This window comes from Leiobunum rupestre, chromosome 1 (genome assembly GCF_980474605.1).
Source record: "Leiobunum rupestre chromosome 1, qqLeiRupe1.1.hap1, whole genome shotgun sequence".
NCBI lineage: Eukaryota > Metazoa > Arthropoda > Arachnida > Opiliones > Sclerosomatidae > Leiobunum > Leiobunum rupestre.
Window position 1 is genome coordinate 72,005,524 of NC_143384.1, and position 10,526 is coordinate 72,016,049.

The 10,526-nt window shown below is 40.3% G+C and overlaps 1 non-coding gene and 1 pseudogene across 1 annotated transcript; both read right to left on the reverse strand.

Annotated features, from left to right (window-relative positions):
* Positions 1-345: 345 nt before the first annotated feature.
* Positions 346-1,723, reverse strand: LOC149966282 (short-chain dehydrogenase/reductase family 16C member 6 pseudogene; annotated as a pseudogene).
* A 1,857-nt stretch (positions 1,724-3,580) lies between these two features.
* On the reverse strand, positions 3,581-3,804 carry LOC149966283 (small nucleolar RNA U3). Its single transcript, XR_016474170.1, has one exon. It is a non-coding gene; the product is annotated as a small nucleolar RNA U3 (small nucleolar RNA).
* Between the last annotated feature and the right edge of the window lie 6,722 nt (positions 3,805-10,526).

Consider the following 10,526-nt stretch of genomic DNA (forward strand, 5'->3'; position numbering starts at 1 on the left):
AAATATTTTATTTTCAAAAATAATGGATGGCGCCACGGGTCATATGATAACGTTTTCTCGTCATTTTAGAGGAGACGGCACATTCGTAATTTTCAAAAACTTGTTTCGCGCGGAGCAGATTTGATTGGATCTCTAGATTAATATTCCCAACTCAATGTTCGTCACGCTAAAAAACTGTTTTAATAGGCTACGTTTCAAAACTTGTTTAGTTTCATTGCCAAGGCTTAGCTCGAAATGTATTTCGTAAATTTGGATACGTATCTTTTTGATTGAACGAAAATAAATGAAAATGTTAACAGTATAACTACCTTAAGTTATGAGTATCAACTGATTTGGTTGTTGTTGAGGTATTATTTTAAGAATTACAAGTATTTTCTTGCCCAGTTAAAAGGCGCGAACCAGGAAACGCTTTGTGAAATTGTGAATCGACGACAAATGCTTGTCTCCTGATGATCTTAAGTGATTAGTTAAAACTCAAAAAGGCACCGGCAATCCCCGCCTCAGCTGGTAGAAAGTGAAATGATAGAGTTTGATATTCATTGTTGAAATTAATACATTGATGGCAGCAGACGTTGAAGAAATTGACAAGTATTCTTAGGTACCTAAATGCATTCTAGCATTGTCGATATATCAATTTCCGAATTTTCTGAAAGTGGCTCCTTTCATCAAGCCATCCCCGGCCATTAGTTTCATCCCGACCAGGATGGCTCTTCGACTGATAAAGGGTCTTAGAAATAGCAAGGGATAAATGATGTACCGAGGCAAAAAGACGAGCTCCTTGTCCAGGAGTATCCCTTCTACGATCTCTTCCGCCACGTAGTCCGCGTCCAGCATGGGCAGCAGTCCGTCGTCGTCGTACTTCAACAAACCCGTGTTGACCGGAAGCAGACAGGCGGTGGTACTTTTGACGCCGTCATAACCATCAGCTAACAGTTCCAATTGCAAGGCCTCGGCGAATCCGTAAACGGCGAACTTGCTGGCTGAGTAACTGCTCATTTTAGGAATGCCCAGCAAACCCGCGGAACTGGACAGATGCACCAAATGACCGTGGTTGGACTTCATCATAGCCGGTAAAAACGCCTTGACCGTGTAAAATTGGGACATCAAATTCACGTTTAACGTCCTGGAGATCTTGTCGTCTTCTACGGCGAGGAATGGTCCACCGACGCCGATTCCGGCGTTGTTAATGAGGATAGTCACGTCCCCCATTTCTTGGGACACCGTCTTGGCCAATCGGTACACGGCGTCCCGATTCGACACGTCGCATTCGTAGGCTTTAGCCACGGCGTTGCTGCCGTCTTTCTGAATCAGTCGTAACGTTTCTTGGTTTCCTTTGACGTCGATATCGACTAGGGCGAGTTCGCAACCCAAACGGGCCAACTTCAAGGCAACCAGACGACCCAAACCGCTGCCAGCCCCGGTAATGAGACATATCTCGCCACTGACGTTCTTCTTTGTCCGGAATCTGGACGGTACGCAAGAAACGATCACCACTTTGATTATTTCGTACACAAACTGAATCACGTCGGTAAGACTATCGATGACCCGTTCCATATTGACAACTACGGTAAAAACTAACCTTTTCCCAATAGCGAACGTTCGTTTTTAGCTTCTCAAGACCACCACCGATTGTGGTCTAAGCCAACCCTCGAGAGAGTGTAACGCTGTAGTTGAATTCCCAATGACAAAGATCTTCTTGAAGTATGCGAGATAAATATATACTTCCAACAACCTTACAAGATTGCTAGGTGCGTCACTAAGCATTTATCATTTGTCCTGGGGGGACAATTTCGAGCTACTTGGGATCAAGTTGGTAGTTATGAATATCACCTGTGGCTAAATTTGTTTCTCTAATAAACTGCGAATTGGAATCAAACGGGGGGGGGGGGGGGAGGGAAACGAGTAAAAATGGATATTAGCGAAAAAATTCTTTGCACTAATCGATTGTGCTAAAACTCCTCCCAGCTATAGATTCTTTTACGGAGAATATTCGTGGGGGAATCCATAGCTTGACTACATGGGGAGGGGACCCGTTAGGGGGAAAAAATTCAATAGTGGAGGTAGAGGTAGTACGGCGGTGGCGGCCGCCACATGGGATATTGTAAAGGGGGGGTCGATACGCCCGTAAAAGAGTGTATTGGCACAAGTTCCAGTAGGATTAAAAAGGAATGTAATTAGGTTCGATTTCCAAGGTAGAATAAAAGTATTAACCATTAACATTGAAGGGGATAATTAGCAATAAGAGGAAATGTTTGAAAATCTTGGTATGTAATTTTATATACAGGTGTTAGAAAAAACCCGTTTCATTTCGTAGCGCGCTTTCCATGACAAAGAGAGCTTTACCAATTCGGCCTCGATGCAATTCATTGTAATGAAACTAATGAAGTAAAGTTACAAATTTTAATATACACTTTGACGATACAACAAGCTTGGCTGGCTTAAACCAAGTGATTTAAACAAAAAACAATGGTCTTTTAATAATTTGTTTTTTTAATTATCTTAAAATTATTCCAAAATGTGCGTACATTTCCTTACCGAAATGATTACATTTTTAAAACATTAATCCCAAGGGGACCACATTTCCTATATTTTCAATACCTTCAAATTCACCCCTTAGTTTTTCTCATATAACCCGTCGTATATAGTACCCTTCTTCATCCTATATTTAACTTAATTTTATTTACGGTTTTTCGATAAGAATTTCCTATTCTTTTTTATAAAATTTTCGAGGCATTTTCCTAATCACCGTGCAATGTGCATTGATACAAAATCAAAAATTAAGCTATAACTTAAACTTCGCTCTGGTTACGTAATGCTTGTAATAATACTCATATTAATTTTTAGTTGATTGGTAATATATATGCACGGTTAAACAAAGGCGAAAAATAGATTAAAAGTAAAATAAAGCAGTGAAAAAAATCTGATTTAAACCAAAAAAAAAGTTGTTTTGGGTTTTTATTTTAAAAAAACGGGTTTTTTTTCCAACCCTGCGATACAAGGTTATAAATTGTATATTTTAAATTTCGTTAGCTTAGTTGTTTACAGGGGAAAGGTTTCCATTATTTCAACCACGACTATATAAACAGACACTTGCAGGTCCTGGCTCTCGGAAATATTACTTCTTTGCGATTCCTGGGTGGATGATTTATTGAAGCGTCTATTGAGTGGGGTTCGAGTTTTTGTAACCTAATTTATAATAGGCCTTTCTATAAAGTAACATTGACCTTCTTGTATAGATGTATTGAGCGCGTCACTCGTGACGTAGAAGTGACGTTTCACTATGAAAATTCGAGGAGTCGCCCTTTTTATAAAGATCTAACCTTCAAAATTGAACTGAACTCTCACGTATCTCGTGACGAAGGCGACACATTAAAACAAGTTCGGCAAGCGTAATGACTTTATAGAAAGGCCTATTAGGACTCTTCCCAAATGTAATTCTTCCTTAGGAGCAAGAAGCGCATTTAAAGCAAGAAATTTGAAGTAATTCGTGAACAATTGCGGAATGACCATTAAATTTTAAGTTAAGAGTCAACGAGCAGAAACATTCAGGATATGTATTGATTTTTGAATTGAATTAAAAGCCACTCAGCTTCGATCCTCTCCCTCCGACAATCGATACTAGACCGAAAGTGGAACGATCATCAATGAGAAAGATACTCTCTGATAAATCGAGGAATGATCGATCTCCGCTTCCCGCTCAGGAGAGGATCGTGAAGCTCATCCTCGTGGTTGATGGGGCCTCGAATTTGGATGGACAAATTCGAGAAGATCAACTATAGGAATGACCCCTTGAAGTATGATCTTAATCATGCATACTATCAACCGAGTTCTAGTCCACTTCTCGCATAATCAATCTCCAGTATACGAATATCTTACTACTTTAAATATTCCTTGTAAACTAGTATGATAACTATAATTAATTGTTTTTAGATTTAGGCTTAATTTGTACAAGGGTTTGTTTAAAAATAAAAGTTCATATGTTGGGTATTAAGATTGGCCCTTTCAAACGGGTGTTAAGACTGACCCTTTGTAGCGTTTCGGATTATGTAAAACAAAGTGAATAAGGTTGAACAATAATTACTAGTTGGATAAAAACTTACTAATTAAGTTATATATTTATAATATTTTAAAATTTAATTATTTGCTAATTTTTTTATATAAGTAAATAGTCTGGTAGATGGCGATGAAAACGCAAACTTTTATAGCGACACTTCGCGGTGATCTTTTTAGATATTTATCATATTTATGTTGGGTCTGGGTCTATATTCTTTGGGTCAGATAAAAATAGCTTTGATTGATAATTTTTGATATACATTTGGTGTTAGTTTTGGTTCAAAAAAGGAAATGTATTTTAGTGGATCAAGTTGTAAAGTAAATAATATATAATAGAACAGGGCTTTGGTATAAAAAGTAATAAAATACTTTAATGATAATTTTGTGTTATTAACTTTTTTAAATGTCGGATTACGACCATGGTAAACGTCGTAAGAAACGCAGTGGTTATGGCGGTGGTTCTTCTAGAGACAGGGACAGAGATAATCATGATTCGGAGTTTGGTTTATCGGGAACTATGGTAATATTAGCTAAACCTCATCATGACCAAACACAATATCAACCATCTAGTTCAGCTTTTAAGTGATCCTGGTAGTGACGTCAAAATGGCAAATGTTTTAAGCAAAAGTCACTCCAAACACGACACATCTATCGGATCATCCTCGGTAACCCCCACAACCTCACGATCTACCCATAACAGCGGTAACGCTGATAATTCAACTTGTAAATCGAGTGCCCCAGTTTATCAACTACAACAAAAGCAATCTTCCCAAACTGAAACAAATAACGTAACCCTTGAAAATCAAAAGATGTTTTAATGAAGCGCCTATTAACTTACCTTTTTACACACAATCACTAATTTCCTTAACTGATTGTACTAATATGGTAAATGATACGTCAATATGAAACCCTCGGTACTCCGATTAAACATTTTTTGATCAGAGTCGAGATCAGAGCCAAAGAACTTAGTCATTTGACCATTTTTGGCTGGAAATCTACACACAGTTGCCCACTACATTTATGTTTGCATAAAGATATTTTTACTATAAGTGAGATTTCTGGCCAATTCGCGGGACCCCACAACCCGCATACCCACGCCATCTATGAATCTTCAATGAAGAGATATACAATCTGTCTGGCAATGAGCTTTTTATGTTGCTGTATCAATTTGGGCGATCAGGGGCAGGGCCGTGCAGAGATGGAAGTAGTGGAAGCAAAATCCTCAGGGCCCGGTGAAAAAGGGCCCAGAAGCATGTGTTTTAGTGGCCTGGGTGCATCGCCTTGCTCTTCACCAACACCGCCTTGAAAATTCCAGTTAGAAGGCCCCGCTGTGACATAATTTGACTCGGGGGTCAAAATGACGCTGCTTTAGGGTAAATTTTTTGGGCATTAGCGATATAAAGGAAAGTGTCACATCAATCGATAGGTGATATCACGCCCTCACTGTCCTAATTATGGGCACTATAAGGCCCATTTCGGGGTCACATATTTGGCATATGTAAGTCCTCATACTGTTAGGCATAGAAAGGAAAACGATAATCAATCGATAGGTGATTTCGTGCCCTTGCAGTCGATGTCTCAATTTTGGGCACTAGCGGGCCCAGAAATTGTGCATTGTTTGCCCCTCGCACTACACAGGATTGAAAGGAAAATTATTCATCAGTAGACTGGGGTGGTTCAAGCCCTCACTGTTGCTAAATCATGTTTGGCACGGCGTGGTTCAAATATGGGACATTTCCCCGGTTAAAAGGTTTTATTGATATTTTCAACAAAGGCGGGGATTGTGTGTGGTTAAATGTCCTTGACATTTTGTTTATTTTGGTTTGCGGGAAATATTTTTAAGTATACGAACAGTCTAACAACGATTAAAAAATATTAGTGTTTAACTTATTTAATTTTCAACTTGTTTTAAATGACAAGACTAAAAACTCAGTTAAATTATTTTGTTCTTCGCGAGTTAGTGTGAGCGGGGAAATTTTTGTGGCATACGGACGACTAACAAGTTAAAAAAGCGCCCTGCCAGCAGGATCATTGCCGGATTTCCAAATTTCCAAATGAACTAACAAGGAGACGACCCGAGGTGATAATCACCGATTTTGTTCAAACTCGGGTATAGTGTACACCTCCATGTACCTTAAACAAGTTGGCAAGCCAAAATATACCTCTCCTCGGAAGAAGTGTCCCTAGTGGTATTAATTTCTCGAGATAACCCTTAACTCTAAATTGCGGAGATATATCTTTATTTGTTAAAAATGTTATCCCAGTTCTATCCCGCCCGGTATAAAATTTTATTATAATTAGAATAATTGAGACGAAACGACCAATTTTAAGAATATCAAGTTAAGTAGTTACAACAGTGAGTTAGACGTACTATAACAATGCACAATTGAATTAAACCCTTTTTACAGTACAAGTTTGTCAGTTGAATATAATACAAAGCAAATGTTAATGAAAGAAATAGCTACAGAGGGTATTATAACGACCGTTCGCTTTTTGGTTTATAATATTAACGGAATCGGGCCGATTTTAATTAAACGATAGTTTATCGAAATTTTGTTAAAATAATATTCCCTAAGGCCGCGCGATAAATTTACGAGAATAATTTCCCGTCGCCGTTATATCGCAAATTTAGTTGATTCGGAATTGCCAGAACTTTAATGTTGTGGGCGAGTGATTAGAAATAAAATGGCAACCAGAATTATGCAAAATTATAAATGTTTATTTTTATTCAGAACAGTCTATGTAACGTTCTAGATTTAACTTTCATCAATAACCCAACAATATATATCCATCCTACGTAATTGTGCAGAACTGGTACTCAAGTGTCCAAGACTAGATTTGTCTTAGTTCATCGTGATTGAAAAATAAACCAAAACACACTTACACTTACACTTAAGTAAATATCATAAATTATACTGAGTAATTTTAACTAAATTCAAACTGCCTTACTATAAACTCTTGTCTTAATTAACAGCTGAGAGCTGTTCGCTACTAATATCTTCCAATCTACTTAATTAGCCTCACAGGTTGAGTTGATAATTTCAAGGGTATAATTAGGTTACTCCAATTCAAAAAAAACAATCAATTTTATCTTACAGCTGACTTGAGTTAGTTCACAATTACTTTAACACTTTCAGTCTTAAACACGCACTTTCATACACTTAAGTCCATTCGCTCACGTTCCAAACGCGAAACACAATTTAACTCTTTCTGTTTGTCGTTTATAATAATGAGTCGTATTATAACTAACAAAATACTTTAATGATCTAAAAGAGTGTCTTACATACATAGCATTCGTCAATCGTCGGTCTGAGTTCTCCGTTGTGTCAGACGCCCCCCTTTGCTCTTTTGGTGGCGCCCTCTGTGGTGATCCCAGCAAACATAAAGATACCCAGAAACATCTCCCCCTTTTAATTGTCCTTCATAAAAAAACTTTTCTTTAAACTGGTTTCATTTGCTTAGTCCAATACAAAATCCTTTTGCCACTCCGGTCGGCATCTATTTGAGCTCGGTCGCAACTTTGGACGCTGGGCATGACCTGTTTGTATCCGTTCCCGAATATCCAATTCAATTGGTTGACTAAGCACCCCCGCATACGTAGGACTTCTAGTTCTGACTGATTCCGGTAAACTGTTCGCACAGTTATCCATATCTGCAGACGGAATTACCACTGGATGAGCAGTCGGGATATCTTTTCCAACATGCGCTAGTGCCGTTGAGCCCTGAAGGAACCCTTGATTTAATTGCTTGCTTCCTTCTATAGTATTTCCCTGCAGCGACTTCCCCGTTTCTATTGACTGTGGTTCTGGTAGCGCTGTAATAGCTGCTAATGCTGACTCGGTGCTGGAGGTTTGTGCTGTCTGTGGTCTGAAGGGTTGATTGGCGCCCTCTCTACGTGTATACTTGTTCACTCGATGATTCGTTGGTTGGTTGGTGAGCTTTATTTGTTTGGTCTCATGCGCCTGATGATATGGTACTTGATGCCCCATCTGTGTTTGTAAGGCTGGCGTTATTTGACCTTGATACTGAGGCCGGTAAATTACGTTATTATCTTTTTTATCAGACCTCGTAGTATCCCGTGCTGGTGGCAACGGTTGTCCTCCTAATTCTTTAAGAAATCTTCTATTCCGCCGTAGAATTGCGCCGTTTTCTGTTTTGACTAGGTACGACCTCGGTCCGACTTGTTTAATTACTTCCGCTGCCACCCACCGAGATTGCCTCTCACGTGGTTGTACGTGAACTTGTCTACCTATGTTTATTCGTCCTAGGTCTTGTTTGCCCTTGTCGTATTGCTGTTTGATTTTCTGTTGTCTTTCCTTGATTAACTCTGGAATCCTCGGTATAACCACGGGCATTAACAACTGATTTGTAACCGGAAGCAGTCCCTGCGTCCGCCGTGCATAAAATTTCTGTACTGGACTCACACCGTCTTGTTGTGGTGTATTTCTCCATTCTAATAATGCCAGTTCCAATTCCTGTTTGCAGTACACCGCCTTTTTGACCAATCTTTTCGCTACCTTCACAGCCGCTTCAGCTTTCCCGTTCGACTGGCTGTGATATGGGGATGTGGTGATATGCACAAAACCCCATTGTCGAGCAAAGCGATCATACTCTTCACTAACAAAGTTGGGACCATTGTCCGTTAATACTACTTGGGGCACTCCATGCCGGGCAAAATGTTGTCGTGAGACTTGTATTAGCGCCGATGATGTTGTGGAGGTCAATCGATCAAGCTCCCAGTAGAAACTTAAATAGTCGACTGTCACAAGGTAGTTAATTCCATTGATGGTAAATACATCCTGTCCCACCATCTGCCACGGGCGCTGCGGAATTTCATACGGCTGTAAGGTCTCTAGTTTTTGTTTAGCCATGAAGGTGTTGCAGGCACTGCATTTACTGACATATTCTTTGATGTCCGCTGCCATTCCCGGCCAATAAATTACATCCTTGGCTTTCCTTATAGTAGCTTCTGCGCCAACATGACTGAAGTGTATTCGCGCCAATATCTCATGGCGAATTGAGTGTGGTATTATTATTCTTTGTCCTCGGTACAGTAGCCCTTCTTGGAACGTAATATCGCCCCTTTCTGACCAGTACTGCCTGACTTCTTGTCTATTTATGGGCCAGCCCTTCAGCACTAACCGCGTCAGTGACTGACAGACTGGGTCTTCCTTTGTTGCTTGCCGCACATATTCTAGAGTTGCTGTGCTGACTGGCAAGTACTGAACTGGATTGATTTCTGATACTTCATTTAAAATCCGTTCGACTGCATAAACTATATCTTGATCTCGTGACTCTGGTGACTCCGTTAGGTAGGCTCTACTCAGCATATCTGCAACAAACAGAGTACTTCCCGGACGATACTGCAGTTCGAGGTGATAATTTTGGAGCTGTAAGATCATCCGTTGCAGTCGTTTTGGCGCACAGCGTAAAGGCTTCTGAAATATGGGTATCAGTGGTTTATGATCGGTGTGTATTGTGACTAATGGCCGTGCTCCGATATAGTGATCAAACCTTAAACACGCAAACAGAATTGCTAAGCACTCTTTTTCTATCTGCGCGTAATTGCGCTCAGTTGGTGTTAGTGCTCTCGAGGCATATGCAATAGGTTTGCCTTCCTGCAGTAACACTGCTCCGAGGCCTGATTCTGAAGCGTCGCATTGAACGGTTGCTTCCTTAGCGATATCGTAATACGCCAATATGGGTGCGCTGCTCAACTGCTCTTTAATGCGATTGAAGGCCGCGGCTTGTGCTTGTTCCCAAGCAAAAATGACGTCCTTTTCCATCAGAATTCTCAGCGGTTCCGTGATTGCAGACATAGATGGTACAAAACGTGCTAAATAGTTAACACTACCCAATAGTCTTTGTACGGCTTTCCGGTCCGTCGGTGGTGGCATTTTCATTATCGCTTCCACCTTTGCTGGGTCTGGATAAATGCCTCTGGTGGTAATCACGTGTCCCATGTATTTAACTTCGGCCACGGCCAGTCGTAATTTCTCCTTGTTAAGTATCAGATGTTTTTCTCTGGCACGAACCAATAGCGCGTGAAGATTACGATTGTGATCTTCTATATATTCCTGCGGTGTTTCTCCTCGACCCATTATTAAAATATCATCCGCTATATCTTCTACACCGTCCAGTCCCTCCAGCAGTTCCAATAAGCGACGTTGGAACTCTTCCGGAGCGGAGGATATCCCAAATGGTAGTCGACGGTATTTGAAGCGACCAAACGGGGTCCAGAATGCTTTCAGATCGGTACTCTCCTCTGCTAACTCAATTTGGTGGAACCCGTCTTTGGCGTACACGACTGAAAAAATCTTGGCTCCTTGTAGTCGAGGTAAAATACTATCCAAAGTGGGCATTTGATATTTCGGGCGCCGAATGGCTGTATTCAGATCCTTCGGATCCAGACAGATGCGAATTTTTTCCTTTCGTCGTACAATCATTAGGCTACTGATCCATGCTTTTGGACG